Source organism: Heterodontus francisci, chromosome 20 (genome assembly GCF_036365525.1).
Source record: "Heterodontus francisci isolate sHetFra1 chromosome 20, sHetFra1.hap1, whole genome shotgun sequence".
NCBI classification, from domain to species: domain Eukaryota; kingdom Metazoa; phylum Chordata; class Chondrichthyes; order Heterodontiformes; family Heterodontidae; genus Heterodontus; species Heterodontus francisci.
In genome coordinates this window covers 60629353-60647784 of record NC_090390.1, presented here as the reverse complement: position 1 = coordinate 60647784, position 18432 = coordinate 60629353, and positions in this window count along the sequence as shown.

Sequence of the window (18432 nt, the reverse complement as noted above, 5' to 3'; positions counted from 1 at the left end):
TGGAGACAGATGGTGGAGTGGGATATAAAAGCGACGGCTGATCTGATCCCATTGATTTCTCCTAAGGTTGGTTAGGTTAATCTGAGTAACTGATCCTGAGCCATTCCCAATATTCTCCCAAATAGCCTTGGCTCAGTTGTAGTACTCTCACCTCTGACTCAGAAGGCTGTGGGTTTAGAATTAGAATTAGAATTAGAATATTACAGCGCAGTACAGGCCCTTCGGCCCTCGATGTTGCGCCGATCATCTGACCTACACTATTCCATTTACATCCATATGTCTATCCAATGACCACTTAAATGCCCTTAAAGTTGGCGAGTCTACTACTGTTGCAGGCAGGGCGTTCCACGCCCCTACTACTCTCTGCGTAAAGAAACTACCTCTGACATCTGTCCTATATCTTTCACCCCTCAACTTAAAGCTATGTCCCCTCGTGTTTGCCATCCTCATCCGAGGAAAAAGACTCTCACTATCCACCCTATCTAACCCTCTGATTATCTTGTATGTCTCTATTAAGTCACCTCTCCTCCTCCTTCTCTCTAACGAAAACAACCCCAAGTCCCTCAGCCTTTCCTCGTAAGACCTTCCTTCCATACCAGGCAACATCCTAGTAAATCTCCTCTGCACCCTTTCCAAAGCTTCCACATCCTTCCTATAATGCGGTGACCAGAACTACACGCAATACTCAAGGTGCGGCCTCACCAGAGTTTTGTACAGCTGCATCATGACCTCGTGGCTCCGAAACTCGATCCCCCTACTAATAAAGGCTAACACACCATATGCCTTCTTAACAGCCCTATTAACCTGGGTAGCAACTTTCAGGGATTTATGTACCTGGATACCAAGATCTCTCTGCTCATCTACACTACCAAGAATCTTCCCATTAGCCCAGTACTCTGCATTGCTGTTACTCCTTCCAAAGTGAATCACCTCACACTTCTCCGCATTAAACTCCATTTGCCATCTCTCAGCCCAGCTCTGCAGCCTATCTATGTCTCTCTGTACCCTACAACACCCTTCGACACTATCCACAACTCCACCGACCTTCGTGTCATCCGCAAATTTACTAACCCACCCTTCTACACCCTCATCCAGGTCGTTTATAAAAATGACAAACAGCAGTGGCCCCAAAACAGAACATTGCGGTACACCACTAGTAACTAAACTCCAGGATGAACATTTGCCATCAACCACCACCCTCTGTCTTCTTTCAGCTAGCCAATTTCTGATCCAAAGCTCTAAATCACCTTCAACCCCATACTTCCGTATTTTCTGCAATCGCCTACCGTGGGGAACCTTATCAAACGCCTTACTGAAATCCATATACACCACATCCACGGCTTTACCCTCATCCACCTGTTTGGTCACCTTCTCGAAAAACTCAATAAGGTTTGTGAGGCACGACCTACCTTTCACAAAACCGTTCTGGAGTGGAACCGTTTAGGTTCCACTCCAGAAACTTGAGCACAAAATCTAGGCTGATTATTCAGTACAGCACTTCAGGAAGTGCTGCATTGTTGGAGGTGCCATCTTTCAGATGAGACATTAAACCAAGGCCCAGTTTGCCTCTCAGGTGGACATAAAAGATCCCATGGCACTATTTTAATGAAGAGCAGGTGCGGTCTCCCTGGTGTACTGGCCAATATTTATCTCTTAATTAACGCCTCTAAAAACAGATTATCTGACCATTATCACATTACTGTTTGTGGGACCTTGCTGTTCATAAATTGGCTGCTGCATTTCCTACATTACAACAGTGCCTACACTTCAAATGTACTTCATATGCTTTACAGCCATTTGGGACAACTTGAGGTCGTGAAAGGAGCTTTATAAATGCAAGTCTCTTTCTTTCATTGGCAGAGGCCTGTTGTGAGATTTACCTTGGGAAAATTGCATAGCATGGAATAAACACAAAGGTGAAGAAAAAGTAATTTAATAAAAATCAGACCAAGTAAATTAAATAGATGTGCCCATGTGACACAGTGTGCCAGAGGTCTGTGGTTCCATGGATGTACTTCACAACCAAAGTATAAAATAAGGTATAAGATTTCTAGCACTCCATGAGAGAAGGCCTATTCTATTCTTGCAATTGCAATGCTACATCTCTTTCCCTTCAGTGAATACTTTGTGGGATTCTGAAACCAGACCTGTGGAAAACAGAGCTTAATTATTTTTATTCCCAATTTTGCCCACTATATCCCTTTTTGTCAGTGAGAGAAGCTTACATTAGTCAAGATTAGCCAAGTAACAATATCTTGTACCTGATGCTATTGATGGTACGCACTTGTTAATATTAACTTGCATTGAGTGAAATTGAACATCAACCCACTGACTAGGTAATTTGCCCCCTTTTTTTGTTGAACGGTAGAATTATTTTATTAATTATTAATAGCAATTGGTAACGAAAAATATATTTTCCCAGCAGTTTGTATTTGAATAAGGATCGGCACAAGGTCATGTCGTTCTTTGTGCAGGACATGAAAGCTGTATCCACTGCATGCTGAGAATTTGCCAGTTACTTGGCATTAATATTTTGCGTGAGTATTCAATGATAAATATTTACAATTCTTACAAGTTAATGAATAATGAATAAACTTATGACAATGTTATAAAATGTTCATTTTTTTTGCTTACACATAACACCTTCTGGGATTTTTATTGCAGTACTTTTATCAACACATTGATCCAAAATGGCTTGCAAGTCACAGGTAATTTAAAACTTCAGCCAATAAAAGTCCAGGCTGTTTATATGACAAAAGGGAGAAGGGAGCTAAATGCAGTACTGTAACACAGTCTTGGGTTTCAGGTGACTTCCATCAATCAATATGCTACAGTTGCACAGTATTCACTGAACGTTTTCATTGTGAGGCATTGCTTTAGAACTCCTGTTAAGCAATCCAATGTTCTATGTTAACTTAACCTTTTCCCTTTTTGTTTCATTTCTTACCCTTTCTTTTTTGAGTTGATTATCTGCCACTGGGGAAAGGAGGTGATGGCCTCTTAAGACCAAAAGTTCATTTTCCAGATTCTGTGTGTTCATCTGAGCAGCCCATCTATAAAATAAAACATAGCCATTCACATTGAAAAGTGGATTTTCTTGTTCCTGCAATGAGGCAACAGGAGCTGAATGAGTAATGAGCTAGCGGTTTTGAAACAGGCTGGCCTTGCATCCATCTTCTGAGTTTGATCTATTGAAATATTGGGTTTGACCTTGGGAGCTCACAAATGGGAATTCCAGCAGCAACTGTTAAAGGGCTGTTGCTATTTTTTAAAAGGAGGTTGTTTGGTGTTTGGGCACCCATTCATATAATGCTGGAATCCTTCTAATTTAATTGAGGGGAATAGATGAAGGGAAAAAACAGGTAGCAGTAGTGACAGCAGATTGGAGGGTTGTTCTCTCTGGGGCAAAGGGTAAGACTCGACACAGCAGAAAATTGCCAGTGCATGAAAGGAGGGTCCCATGTCCTCAGCAACTAGAAGCAGATGAGAAAAAAAGGTTGGCATCTTCAGAAAGATGTACAAGATAAAACTACTCAGCATTTGCCCACATAAGGTATTTGGGTAAAGTAAATATGCCAGAAAAGGTTTCCCTTCAACCTGATAAAGCTTGACTGAGCCCACATGCAAAGCAGAGGCATCCTTTTAACTCAATTCCACGCATATGCCCATGTTACTACAGGGAAAACTGTAGTCACTGTTGTGCCCACAAAGCAAGCTTCCAACAAAACTTGTTCCGTGATACATGCTAATTGACTCACGCACAACTTGAGAAACAGAGAGGGCACTTTGCGATGAATGTCTTGGCTCTTGAGATTTCCAGCATCTCTATACTATTTATCTAGGACATGGTGGCATAAAAGAGGCAGTAGCAAAGTTCCAAAAGAGGAGTGTCCCACAAGTTTAAGCTGTTAATCAGATACAAAGGGCTGGATTTTTCCAGCCCGGCAGTGAGGTCCAAAAACGACGGTGCGCATGCGTGTGATCTTCTGCATGGAGCTGCCGTTATATTTAGCGCGGTGGCTCATTTACATGGCTGGGGCAGTCCGTCCGTCCTCGATGAGGGGGCAGGCGCTCCATCCCAGGCAATGGCGTCCGGTGCCAACCATTTTTAAAGGGCTTCCAGACCTTTGGTTTAATTTAAAATTTTGAAGTTATAGGGGAGATTAAATTAAAGGTAAATATTTATTAAAAGTTTCATTCCCATCCCCCAATGACTGAACAATTTATTTATCGTCCTCTCCCCCAATAAAAACTTACCTCGTGATCCCGACCTTCGCACCCCCTCGAACTTTATTAACTTTCACCTTCAACCACTTCCTACCATCCCCTTCACCAATCGCAATGGTTTTCCCCTCATTCCCCCTCCACCTGCTCTGAAAACCTACCTGCTCCCCACTCCCAACCAGTGTTCCACCTTGGATCTCCGATCAGCTGGCGCAACAAGGTAAGTATTTATTCATTTATTTGCATACATTATCATATTTTAATTATGTTACCGGCACCAAGCAGCGGTCGGTAATTTGGGGTGGGGCCTTTCCAGCGTCGAGGCCTGTGGTGGGCCTCTCCCAGAGGTATTTTCTAGGCCCCCCTCCCCCCGCCACGATCTCCGACATTGGAGCCCCGGTAAAATTCAGCCCAAAGACACCATTTTTGAAATCCTGAGGCCATAATGAATAGGGAAGGTTAAAGTGAAAATGTTCTCTAAGCTCAGGGCAAGTACCATCCAGCTCTTTTGTTTGGTTTCCTTTCTCTCTCACAGCCTCACATAGACAACATTAGAATGACACAAACATCACATACCATAACTTGTAATGCAAGTTCTGTTGAACGATATATCTTTGAGCCAGCATTCCAACCATTTGTCTTTTTTATATTATTGTAGGCCTGGAAGTGCAGCCTACTAGCACTGCCCGTGGCCCAGAGCAAAACAGCACTCTGTGCCCTTCCGAACAAGTGTTTGCAAGCACCAGTACAGTTATACACATTTCAGAAAATATTGGACCTGAGGCAAAAATTCCATTTAGGTCACAGTGCACAGGTGAAGAGAAGCAAATGGTGATGGTACAGAAGTACAGGTCGGCGCAACATCGAGGGCCGAAGGGCCTGTACTGCGCTGTAATGTTCTATGTTCTATCAGGAACCTGATACTATGATTGTTACATGATGACCATCAATAATCTTTAGGAATTTCGGTAGAGTGGTGGCATTGGGAGTAAAGGCCGGCTCGGGTCTCAAATGAAGCCCGACCTGAGCTCGACAGAACCACATCCGATCCAAGCCCGACCCGGCCCGAGTCCTTTCATTTTTCCCATGCCCGACCCGACCCGACCATCAGTTAACCTAGCTTCCGTTTTTCACTTTGTTGCTTTTCTGCACAAGCTTAAAAAAACAGTAACTAAACAACCTTTCAAGTCCAAAATGTACATTAACAGTGGAGCCATGTACCAGAGGTGGTGATAGAGTGTGTCTGACCCAGCCCGACGTGACCCAAGCCCGAATGCCGGACCCGGAAGAGCGACCCGACCCCAGCCGAACCCGACACATGACGTTGGGTCCCGTCGGGTTCGGGTCAGGTAGCCATGCTCTAATTGGGAGGCCATGTCATGCTGCTGTTGCTATTCAGGGGAAAAGCTTTTCAGGGGAAAAGAGATGAAACAACAGGCTATGATATCCAATGCATCAGTCACCTGCGGGATTTCCACTCTGGGGTCACTCCGGGTCCCGACCTTGCACCATGTCGGTAACGCGCACACATTACGATTTTTTAATAGAAATGAGCCAATTGGCCTAGAGTCGCATTCACCACTGACATGGGTAGGAAGCGGGACATTGGCAGCGGGGGGCCTGATTTAAATGGGAGGCGGCAGCCATTGCTGAGGTTGCCCTTTGTCCAAGGGCTGGAGGAAGGAGCAGACAAAAGGGCAGTGAGAAGGGAGGCCAACCCCTCACCCCACCTCCAAGCCAGGGCAGCCCCCCTTTCTCTGATGCCTTACTGGAGGTGCTGCTGGTGATGGTGACTGAGCGCAGAAACATCCTGTGCCCTGCCAGTGACAACAGAAAGCCTGCAAGGGCTCACCAAGAGGGCATGGATGAAGGTGGCAAACCAGGGCAGCAGCAGAGGAGTGGTGAGGAGGAACCAGGTGCAGTGCGGGAAGCGTTTTAATTATCTTGTTCTGTCTGGAAAGGTGAGTCCAAAGCTAGTCCCAGCTGGCATGCCTCCTGGCCACCAGAGTTCAAAATAGAGAGCACATTGAGTTCTCCTGACCACAGGAGAGATATGTGCTCAGCAGCCTTGATGGCCCATAAGCACAGGACAGAGCTCTGGAGATGTTGGACAGGAGGTTGGAGTTGCAGACTGCAGCAGTGTATGCGAATGAAAAGCTGCAAGTGGTCAGGGAGCGAGGCATTGTCTTAATTGTATCTTTATTCACCTTGCAGGCCAAACAGGACTTGCACCAGGGAGAACAAGAGGGCATGCCTGGATGGCAGGATGCCCAAGCTCGCACCGCTGATGCGCTTTGAGGAGCTGGCCCTTGATTTGGCCAGAGTGTCAAGCTACAGGGACACTGGGGATGGAGAAATGGGGGTCTGCCGTAGACAGGGTGAAAAGATGTCAACATCTCCAGGTTCAGGGAATGCATGGCAATGCTCCCTGTGCAATGAGCTGTCAAAGCATGAGCTGTCATTTCATTATTTTAAGAAGCGTGAGCATCTGTTGACTGTCCCAATCTTTCATAGCCATCTTCTCTTACATCTCCCACAGGGCCAGCTGTAGAAGGACAGGAGCCCACATCACAACAACAAGTTCCCGAGGAGTCAAAGGAGGAAGAGGTCTTGATGCCTGCACCATCACATCTTTCTAGCACATCCTCCACCAGTGCAGATACTCACACCTCGGTGGGTCCTCAAGTGTTCTTATAGAGGGCGGTGAACTCACATCACATCAGAGCAGGAGGATATGGAGTTACCCAATGCTCTGGGGAGTCATGGGATGAAAATGGAGGGGTCCATTCATCTCGTGCTGCACAATATCTCAGTGCTTTGAGCACATGAACTCCTCCATTGAGAGAGTGGCCAACCTCATGGAGAGCCATATGCGGCATCACTCAGATTGGATAAAGGAACAGCGCACTGACACGCACAGAGTGCATGCTGAGGTCGGTAGCATTGACTGGTCAGTGGCCCAATTGGTGCAATGAAGCACGGAGCGGATGCCAGCTGCAGCCCAGTTGATTGCTCCCTTCAGTGATCAAGGGCATCATGAAAGAGCTGAGGAGGCAATAGATGGGGATGAGGGAGTCATCACTCACAGGGATCCGTCATCACCATCCGTCTCCATGATCCCTCCTGTGGGCACAGAGTCACGCCCTGTGACAGAGGCTGCCCCTGCAGTGATGCCAGTGTAGCAGCCTTTGCAGGTGCCCCACTGGTACCTCTACAACGAGACTGACCGCCATGGGCATCTCAGTCCCAGACAGGCAGTAGTGAGTAGTCTTCCTGCACCTCATCCTCAGCCAGAGTGGAAGCACCTCATAGGAGTGGCCGTAAGCACAGGCCTCAACATCGGTAATGTCACTTTGTGGGTTACTTGGGTGTCTCTGATGTAAATACTTCAATAAAGCACTGAGCATGTTGTTGCACTAAGGCAGACTTGTGTGTCTTCATTTCAACATGGCAACGGCTGCCGCGAACCCTCGGATGACCCTCAATGAGGGCACACGTCAGCGACCACCTGCCTGGACAGGTGCAGCCTTCTGTGGCACTAACACACTGATATGTCCAGGTAGCTTCTCCGTTGTCAGTAGACCCTCTGCTGAGGGTCTCTCCTTCATTGCCTTCCTGCCCCTCTTTCCTGGCCCCTGCTGCCTGTGGGTCTGCCACTGCTCCTGGAGATGCCACTCCTCATTACTAGTCGACCCTATCTTGGAAAAACTTAATCCCATAAGTTTCCTTCCTTTCCATTGGAATGTGCAGTCTTCCTGAGCTGTCCTCTCATGAACCTGTGAGGCCCGTATGCAGAGGAACCTGTCAATTCCTCTTGAACAAAGAGGCCTGCCTTAAAATGCCCTTGCCGACAGTAAGGTGAGATGACACCAAATTCTCCAGACTCTCTGCAACTGTGTTTGATGGCTTTTCTAAGCCTTCCCTATTTGATGGAGCCTCCTGCTGCTGCCCCTATGCTGAGTGGCTTCTCACACAGTTTGTGCCTCCTCCTCCCTATCGTGGATCCCATGCCTCCAAATGAAAATTCCGTTCTGGCCCTTAATGAGTTGACAACAAGCTCTCAGGTAGGTTGGCTCTTCCAGTTCTCGACATAGCCTTTTAAACTTGGAGCGTGACTGTTCTACGTCGGGAAACTGGCACGCCAACGCGAGGGGTGGGTTTAAGCACCTGACGACCCCGAATACGCCCTTTTAAACAATTAAAAATCTCGCCCATAGGGACAGCACATCGGCTGATACTGCAATTGCACCCAATGCTCGGCTGAAAGGAGGTGAAGGCAGAGAAGTTGAGGGAGGAGATGACCTTGACTACCATTGGCAATGTATTACCTATGGTACAGGGTGGCTCCGGATGACATTATAATGGATGGCACAGCTCTGATCGTGGCTTTCCACTGACCTAGGAGCCAGATTGCCATGCTGACTTCACTCCACCAATTGTGTCTACACACCCATTTGGCAGTGACCCAGCAATCTGGCGTTGGTGACAGCTGATCTTCCTAGCATGCCTTCTTTTGCTTTATACCACTTAAACCATGAAATACTGTATTGGTGGGCTTAAGAACCAATCTCCTTCATTAACTTTAACTTGACTTGCTGAGCACCATGCAATTCTGTAGCTTGTGCTTCCAAGTGTTGTTGCCTTTTAATCGTCTTTGAAGGTTTCTAATATAGGAGCTGCTTTTTCATGTCCTTGTTTTTCCCAGGACTGCTAAAGTCAGCTTTGTAGTGAATTATCATAAAACAAGGATTCACTTACTTAAGGTTCCAAAGAAACATTTATGGAAATAAAAGTAATTAAAAATAACACAGTATGGAAAATACATAGAATTTACAAAAAAACAAATGAGAGCCAAAATGTACTGTAAAATTGAAAATTTAAGAAGTCTCTCCAAAGCCTTTGCTGCTTAGAAGCGTTCCATTGAACATGGAGATTCCTGCAACCCGCTCTAGATGCTTAAATGAAGCACAAATGGAGGGAAAATTATGCTGTGCATTCATTCAATGCATTAGTGTACTTACGCTCCTGCACATTTTTGCTGAGAGCACTGTAGGGCTAGCCAGAAGACCACACTCAGCATAAACCCAATACAGATCTAGCTATATAGATCTCTACCTGATTCTTCTACCACTGATTGTCATTCTGCTCCTGTGACACTGGTCACAGTTAACAGAAAATTTACCCATCTCTGACACTTCTTCAAATGAACCACGAATTTGCGCACAATTAGAAAAGCCTTTCTTGTTCGATTGATTGGAATCAGATGAGCAGGGCTGCAAGTTTATTTGTCACAAAAGAATGCACTATGTACACGTTTTGAACAGCAGATTTCAGTGCTGTTCCTTGAAGCCAGGAGTTTTCCACTAGTGGAGTAATTATAATGTAGCAACTTATGGCTGGTTTTACTGCCAGCTGACTATATGCAGCACAAATGCCCATTACAAACAGTTATCGCTACAGGTGTTAACTGCCAATTAAGCAGCAGTTCTCAGTCATAAGCTAAAGTGTCAATCATAGATTATGTTAAGCCTTTTTGTGCGATGATTATCTAGACTGTTAGAGCTAGACAAAGCTAAAATAAAAACAGAAAATGTTGGAAATACTCAGCAGATCTGGCAGCCTCTGTGGAGAGAGTAACAAATTTCCCTAGACAAAGCTAAATTGGATTGTAAATTTCCTGCAATGGTTTACACACAGTGCTCGGTAAAAAAAAAGTTACTACCAAAGTGTAACTCTTTTAACCCAATATACAGGGCTGGATTTTCCCAATTAGGTCGCAATCTCGATGTCGGCCTCAATTCTGGGTCGGGAACGTGAAAGTGGCTGTGGCGGGTCGTTGGTTAAGATCTTCCCAGAGGCAGCCAATTAAGGAGCCGTCTCCAGGAGCCCCATCTAAAAAGGATGACAGGTGGACCAGGAAAGCAGTAGGCTCAATAGGAGGGCCTGCAGTGAAGTCTGGACAGCGGCCCCACTGAGACAGGCTGTGAGGGTGCCTCAAAATGTTGGTCCTCCCTGCGGCATTGAGAAAAATTAAAAATCACACATAGCCACAACTGTCAGACCATCATTGTGAAGGGGAAAACCCTGCACAGGATGGCTTGCAGTCACAGCTATGACCATTGCATCCCAGTGGGGTGATGACCCCCCACCATGCCACTAGGTGACCGCCTCCAGTTAAATGACAGGCTCTGGCCTCAGCAGAGGCCCTGCCACAGTCGAGACGATTCCCAGCAGTGGCGGCCTCGCTCCCCCAGTTGGCCCATTAGTGAGCCTAATTGATTAACTGCCAGTAGCTGACCCGATGCGTTCTTTTCCACTTTTGCTCCCGGTCCCACCTACTAACCTGCTGCCATGGGACTGAGAAAAGCCAGACCACTGTGTGTAAGAGATTGCAGGAAACACGCATAAACCAGTATTTCCATAAACTTGCCCCAGAGGAAGAAAATGGCAACAATGTTGAAGGATGTTTCACTATTTTACTGATAGCAAATAGAATACTAGAACAGCGAGAATGGTCAAGTCGCTCATTTCTTATTGTTAAGGTGATCAATTAAGAATAATCTGAGTTTTCCTTTGATTGGGACGGCTTCACTTATAATAATATGTTACACTCTCAGCGAGTCCTTTGATTACATATTGCTGAAGTCCCCTGATGATGAAGCAACTTTATCTTCTCAGTAGCTGAGCCCCACAGACCAGGATGGTTACAAATTTGAGCACGTTGATGTCAGCCAGGTCAATGGTCGGAGCATTACAATGTGGCCTGATCACCCTTGGGGATAGCAGCCAATGGTCCTACACCTGCTCATTATCTAGGTAATCTCTACTGCAAGTGTCTTTTTGTGAAGATTAGATGAGGACAGATCAGAATAATGTTGCTCACCCCCTAGCATAGCTGACCCATACAATCAGCATCCTTCAAAAGAATCCATGAGAGATAATGAGCCTGTGTGTGTGAAACCGTTGCTATCGAATGAAATCCTTCATTAAAGTTGTGTGCGAGAAGGCTTTAGTACAATGAGAAATATTTGTTGTGTGACATTACAAATGCTAAACCTTAAACTATGTATCTATGATCAACCTCCAAGACATTTGTGAATGTATAATGTTCTAAAAGGGGCGCTTACGAAGTGAAAGATTGGGGGCAATTTTTAGGGGTACAAATCAGGTGGGTATACTGACCAGCACGTTTCCCCTTACTTTACACTGGCACCATTTTGACATTGTGCACTTCCTATTTCACCGAGGCTCCCACTAAAGGCAGGTTGGCACCTCATTAATAGAATGCAAATTGGGTGCCATGATGCAATTAGGATCTCGACGCGCTGTTAACAAAATGAATAAATCCCCACCATTGCCCAACCTGCAAGTTAAAGTCCAGCAGGATTAGTTCCAGAGGCAGCAGGCTGCAGGATTTAAACAGGTAATGAGCTTGAGGCATTCAGGTCATTAGCACTTTTGTAGTAGTGAGTTTGCTGGAGTTTGAACGATTTCTCACTTTGGATATTGCTCACTCACCCTTAATAAGCAGTGACATCTTATTTTGGGCACTGCTCTTGGCCACAACCTTCTGACTCAGAGGCAAGAATGCTACCACTGAGCCATGGCTGACACCTACAATTCTTAGAACCCATATTGGCATCAGGTGGCAGGACCGCATCTCCAACACAGAGGTCCTCGAGGCGGCCAACATTTCCAGCATATACACCCTACTGAGCCAGCAGCGCTTGAGATGGCATGGCCATGTGAGCTGCATGGAAGATGGCAGGATCCCCAAGGACACATTGTACAGCGAGCTCACCACTGGTATCAGACCTACCGGTCTTCCATGTCTCCGCTTTAAAGACGTCTGCAAACGCGACATGAAGTCCTGTGACATTGATCACAAGTCGTGGGAGTCAGTTGCCAGCGATCGCTAGAGCTGGCGGGCACCCATAAAGGCGGGGCTAAAGTGTGGCGAGTCGAAGAGACAGCAGTTGGCAGGAAAAAAGACAGAAGCGCAAGGGGAGAGAGAGCCAACTGTGTAACAGCCCCGACAACCAATTCTTTCTGCAGCACCTGTGGAAGAGCCTGTCACTCTAGTATTGGCCTTTATAGCCACTCCAGGCGCTGCTCCACAAACCACTGACCACCTCCAGGCGCTTACCCATTGTCTCCCGAGACAAGGAGGCCAAAGAAGAGAAGAAGAAGATATTGGAATGTACTGCAGGGCTCTCCTTAGCCCACATATGCATTGGAAATGGGACGAGAATGCCAATTGTTCTTTCCTCAATGATCCTGGAAGCAGCCAAGTTCTTTAAATTTTGTAAAAGTATCAGTCAAGGCTGAAGCAGATACCTTGTAGTTCTATCAGCCACCCTGTCGTGTTTGCTGTGGTTGAGCAGTGCAGGTATTCTGGATTGCCTGAGAATAAATGCATCATGATCACTCCCTGGGTATCATGCATTGATAGACAATGTGAGGTGTACATCAATCACAATCTGGACATTCAAGGATTGAAATCCCTTCCTCTTAACAGGACTTTCAGAGAGGGCCCTTATAACTACATGGGTGCAGGGCTCTCTGAAAGATGGTGCCTGCACACCCTGTAGCAATATAGGGAATCTGTATAAGGAAACTATGCTGTTCAATACTATCCCTTACAATCTGTGGAGGTTTAAAATGTTCCAGTGTACAGTAATTAAAAGACATTAATAGGTTCCATCGAACAACTATCAAGGAGATGTGGTTGCAAAGTGACCAAGTTTGGGCACTAAATGTTCCAAGGATACTTTTAGAAGAGATAGGCAAAATGAAATAGGAGGATTAGTCCTGATAATAAAGACAGTAGTGATAAAAGATCTTAGCTCAGAAAATCATGAAGTAGAATCAGTTTGGGTGGAATTTAGTAAGAGGGGCAGGAAACAATGATGTGAACAGATTATAGGCCTCCTAATAGTAGTTGTAGTGTAGGGCTGCGTATAAATCAGGGAATTAGAGGTGCGGGTAACACAGTAATCACAAGGGATTTTATTCTTCATATCGACTGGGCAAACCAAATTTGAAGCAATAGTGTGGAGGATGAGTTCATGGAATGTATGCAAAATAGTTTTCTAGATCAGTATCTCAAGGAACCAACTAGTGAAGAGGTTATTTTGGAGTTAGTATTGTGCAATGAGAAAGGGTTAATTAATAACCTCATAGTAATGGGGCCTCTAGGGAAGAGCAACCATAATACGATAGAATTTTTATTCAGTTTGAAGGTGATTTAGTTAACCTGAAACTAAATTCTTAAATCTAAACAAAGAAAACTATGTAGGGGTGAGGGACATGTTGCCTAAGGTAAATTGGAAAATTACATTAAAAGATATGATGGTAGACAAGCAATCACTAGCATTTAAAAATTAGTACATAATTTGCAACAAATATCCATTCCTTAGAAGCTACAAAAATCCCACAGAAAAAGTGCTCTAACTGTAGCTAATAAGAGAAGTTAAAGATAGTATTAGGTCAAAGGAAGTTGCCAAAAGAAGGAGTAAACCTGAAGATTGGGAGGATTTTAGAATTCAGCAAAGGATATTGTTACGACCAGGTGAGAAGGGGTCTTGGGGTTCCCTCTCAACCTTTGCCTGGTTTAACCGTAACAGGGTTTAATTTTAGAAACACTGTGTTTTTAGCACCCCCTTCGTGAATCCTTGTTCACTGCTCCAATTGTAAGGCAAAGAAATCAAACAGGTTTCCTTAGATTTAAACAAGAAAGGTAGAAGTTTATTAATCTTAAACTCTAATCCGGTTAACGACAACGAATATGCGAGGTGATCACACTTGCATGTATACGCGATAAACACACACGCAAATAGATACAGAAAAAGCAGAAAAGAGTAAAGGGGAAAAGTTTGAGGCAATATCAAGATTATAATTACACTACTTTAAGTTTAGTGCGGAGTCTTTGGTTGCCTGTAAGTCCTGCAATTCGTTGGGGCCCAGTGCATGCTTGAATTTGTTTCGATGTCAGAGTCTTTTCTCTCTTGAAGTTTATGTGTCTTCCGCGGATCTGGTGGCTTGGGAAGAATCGAGAGAGAGACAGCCAGGAGAGAGGCTTCCTTGTTCCAGCTTCAGTTGCAAAACTGCCTTCTGTTCCTTTCTGCATGGCACAATTCAAAAAACCCCAGGATGCCCAGCAGGTTAGTCATGTGACTAGCTCCTTATTTGGCACAGTCCCTCCTGCGAGGTTTGTGGATTGTATTATCTTAGCAGGCCCTGGAATGCGCTTCCTTACACCTTCAATGTCTGGTGATCAAAATCCATTTGGGTTAATTGGATCAGGAAATAGTCCTTTCTCTCCACAAGCAGCATCTCTTAATATGCAAATGTCCGTCCAGCCCAAATGTCTGGTTGGCAAGATGTAACGAGTGGTGTGCCAGAGGGATCTGTGCAGGGGCCTCAACTTTTTACAATTCATATAAATGACTTAGATGAAGGGACCGAAGGTATGGTTGCTAAATTTGCTGATGACACAAAGATAGGTAGGAAAGTAGGTTGTGAAGAGGACATAAGGAAGCTACAAAGGGATATAGATAGGTTAAGTGAGTGGGCAAAAATCTGGCAGATGGAGTATAATGTGGGAAAATGCAAAGTTGTCCATTTTGGCAGGAAGAATAACAAAGAAGCATATTATCTAAATGGTGAGAGATTGCAGAGCTGTGAGATGCAGAGGGATCTGGGTGTCCTAGTGTATGAATCACAAAAGGTCAGTATGCAGGTACAGCACGTAATTAGGAAAGCTAATAGAATGTTATCATTTATCATGACGGGAATTGAATACAAAAGTAGGGAGTTTATGCTTCAGCTATACAGGGCATTGGTGAGACCACATCTGGAGTACTGTGTACAGTAGTGGTCTCCTTATTTAAGGAAGGATGTAAATGCGTTGGAAGCAGTTCAAAGAAGGTTTACTAGACTGATACTTGGAATGGGCAGGCTATCTAATGAGGAAACATTGGACAGGCTAGGCTTGTCTCCGCTGGTAAGAGTAAGAGGCGACTTGATTGAAACATATAAGATCCTGAGGAGTCTTGACAGGGTGGATGTGGTAAGGATGTTTCCCCTTGTGGGAGAATCTAGAACCAGGAGTCACTGTTTAAAAATAAGGGGCCGCCCATTTAAGACAGAGATGTGGAGAAATTTTTTCTCTCAAAGGGTCGTGAGTCTTTGGAATTCTCTTCCTCAAAAGGCAAAATCTTTGAATATGTTTGAGGCAGAGGTAGACAGATTCTTAATAGCAGAGGGTGAAAGGTTATCGGGGGAAGGTGGTAATGTGGAGAAATCAGTTCAACCATGAACTTATTGCGTGGCAGAGCAGGCTCGAGGGCCGAGTAGTCTACTCCTGCTCCTAATTCGTATGTTCGTATCTCTTTAACAAGTCATTTCTTCACTCCAGCAACAGTTTAAAATTGATGTTCATATGACAAAATTAATATGCCTCATTCTTGGCAGGTGGGGGTCTGCATGACAATATTGATTAGGAAAAAAGAATATGGGAGTAGACTAGCAAGAGGCATAAAAACAGATGGTAAATGTTTATCTCGGTATGTAAATAGTCAGATTAGTGAAAGTAAATGTGGGTATTAGAGACAGAGAGAGAAATATTATAATGGGGAATAAGGAAACGGCAGGGACAACAAACAAATACTTTGTATCCTTCTTTATGATAGAAGACACAAAAAATTCCAGTAATCAAAGGGAACCAAGGGTCTAGTGAGAATGAGGAAATTAAAGAAATTAGTATAAGGAATAGTACTGGAGAAATCAGGGGACTAAGTGGTGACAAATCCCTTGGACAAAGCCTCCTAGACTTTCAAAAGAAGTAACTGCAGAAATAGTGGATGTATTAGTTTTGATATCCCAGAATTCCTTAGATTCCAGAACAGTTTCAAAGGATTAGAAGGTCGCAAACATAACCCAGCTAGTAAGAAAGGAGGAAAAGAGAAAATGGGGAACTATAGACCAGTTATCTAACATCAGTAATTGGAAAAATGCTAGAAACTATTATTAATAATGTGGCAAGAGTGCACCTAGAAACCATAGTATGATTAAGCAGAGTCAACATGAATTTATGAAAGAGAATATTGTTTGACAAATCTGTTAGCGTTTTGAGGATATAACCCATAAGAGTGGAGATAATGTATTTTGATTTTCAAAAAGCATTTGATAAGGTGACACACAAGATGTTGTTCAAAAAATTAGGACTCATAGAATTAGAGCTAATATATTAACATGGATTGAGGATTAGTTAATGGACAGAAAAGAGAGAAACAAATAAACGGGACATTTTTAGGTTGGCAGGCTGCAAGGATCAGTACTTAGGCCTAAACTATTTACAATCTGTATTAACAACTTAGGTGAGAGGGACTGAGCGTAATGTATCCAAGTTTGCTGATGATACAAAGTTAGGTGGGAAAGTAGGTGGTGAGGAGGATGCAAAGAGGGATATAGACAGTGTTACGAAAGTACTTCCATTTTTTGTTAAATTTTGAGGACTTGTGTTTTAAAACTGTAAAAAGGATTCCATTGATGCTTGTTTTTTTAAAAAAGAAGTCATCGTAAGGTCTTTTGGATTTGGTTTGTAAACAACCCTTACTGGAAGTCACCTGTCTTCAGATAAATACCCAGAAGGGGCTTTTTGACTTGGAGAAGATGTTTACAGAGAAGTGACAGGTCAAGATTTATAGGGGGCAGGAGGCTTGACTCTTGAGATATTGTTTTGGTTTCGCTTTGAACAGTCAGTTGGAGTTTTAAAAACTGGCCAGGAGAACAGTCACCCCAGGTCAGCCTTTTCCATCTCTTTGAAAAGCCTGCCAGCTTTTCCACCTCTTTGAAAAGTGAGTGTAAGAAATAGAGCAATTGATGCTACATTCGTGCTGAAAGGCCTGCTTGAAGCCCCTGTAGTTGCATTTCTCCTGAGATGCTGGAAAACCTGCCGGATAAATCCTCGACGCCACCTGAACAAATTTCTCCAGAGAAAATCCCAGTGACAGATGTCTACCCATAATTGCGACGCCAAACCAAAAAAGCGACAACTGACATCTTTCCATATCTTCTCTTTTTCTTCAAGTATTAGCAAGTACTTGGCCAAAGTATTTTTTTCTCTTTTTTTGTAACAGAGCTCTAGAAAGAAAATCTCTTTTTTTTTCAGTTAACCAGTGTGTGTGTGTGGAACAAAAACAAGAAATGCTGGATTCACTCAGCAGGTCTGGCAGCATCTGTGGAAAGAGAAGCAGAGTTAACGTTTCGGGTCAGTGACCCTTCTTCGGAACTGACAAATATTAGAAAAGTCACAGATTATAAACAAGTGAGGTGGGGGTTGGGCAAGAGATAACAAAGGAGAAGGTGCAGATTGGACCAGGCCACATAGCTGACCAAAAGGTCACGGAGCAAAGGCAAACAATATGTTAATGGTGTGTTGAAAGACAAAGCATTAGTACAGATTAGGTGTGAATATACTGAATATTGAACATCAGCAAGTGCAAACCTGAAGAAAAACAACCTGAAAAAAACAGTGGGTAAGCAAACTGAACAAACTAAGATGAAATGAAATAAATGCAAAAAAAATTGTAAAAAATGTAAAAAGGAATGCAAAAAAAAAGGAAGAAAAAATAACTAAAAATGAAAGTAAAGTGGGGGGCTGTCATGCTCTGAAATTATTGAACTCAATGTTCAGTCCGGCAGTGGATGTGTGTACGAGGAGCTGTGTGTTAATGCTTTGCTTCATTAATGAGTACGTCTTGTTTTATAATAAACTGATAATTTTGTTGTTTATTAAAGAAACCTGGTTGGTGTATTTTATTCTGTGATTAAGAGTAGAGTCTATGGTTGACCATATCGGTAATTGGTAAACATTTAAATACATGTTGTGACCTGTGGAGGAGTGGAACTAGAAAAGACAGTGCACTCTTCCCACCTCATTGTAACAGGTTGGGTGGGTGGGCAAGAACATGGCAGATGGACTACAATGTGACGAAGTGTGAAATTATCCACTTTGGTAGGGAAAATAACAAAGCAGAATATTTTTTGAATGGTGAGAGAGTGGAAAATGTTTGCATTCAGAGGAGCCTGGGTGCCCTTCAATATGAATCACAGAAAGTTAACATTTTGGTACAACAAGCAGTTAGGAAGCAAATGGCATGATAGCTTTTGTTACAAAGGGATTGGCGTATAAGAGTAAAGAAA